The following is a 633-nucleotide window of genomic DNA, read 5'->3' on the forward strand; positions in this document are numbered from 1 at the left end:
GGGGGAGGGGAGGGTGGAGGAAGGCCGGCGGCGGGGGCGGCTAGTGTTCCCCCGTGTCGCCTCTGAGAGGGACGCGGGGGACGGGCCGAGGGAGTACTACATAAAAGGGAAATTTGATCTGCAGAATGATTGGGGTCCTTTCTTCCTAAACAAGGGAAAGAATGGCATCTTCTAATCTTCAAATTGCAAATCTGGAGGTTGATCCTGTTCTCTAGGACATTGCATCTTCATCAAAGGCGTCTGAAGATGCACTACTTGGGCAAGAGGGAACATTGATCTGGCACCTTCTAATGATAGTAAAGTTATACAGGTACCCATTGAGTGAATAAACTTTCTCCGAGTTTCTCTTCTGTTACCTGACAAGTTTGAATGGGCTAAGAAGTTTATAACTTCTAAAGTATGGCAAATTATTACTCACGGCTCTAATTGTTCTATCACAATGCCATATGTTGTCCCTGAATACTGCCCTACTATTCAGTCACACATCTGTGCTCAGTCCCAGCAGCAGCAGACCATACGGGATCAAGAAAACACCACACCCAATGGCTCTAACTCCACGAAAGTGATGTCTGCTTCATCCACCCCTCCTCTCCACAACAACAGAAAAGAGAAAGGACAAGCCCCCACCCCCCC

The sequence above is a fragment of the Triticum aestivum genome, chromosome 7B (assembly GCF_018294505.1).
Source record: "Triticum aestivum cultivar Chinese Spring chromosome 7B, IWGSC CS RefSeq v2.1, whole genome shotgun sequence".
NCBI lineage: Eukaryota > Viridiplantae > Streptophyta > Magnoliopsida > Poales > Poaceae > Triticum > Triticum aestivum.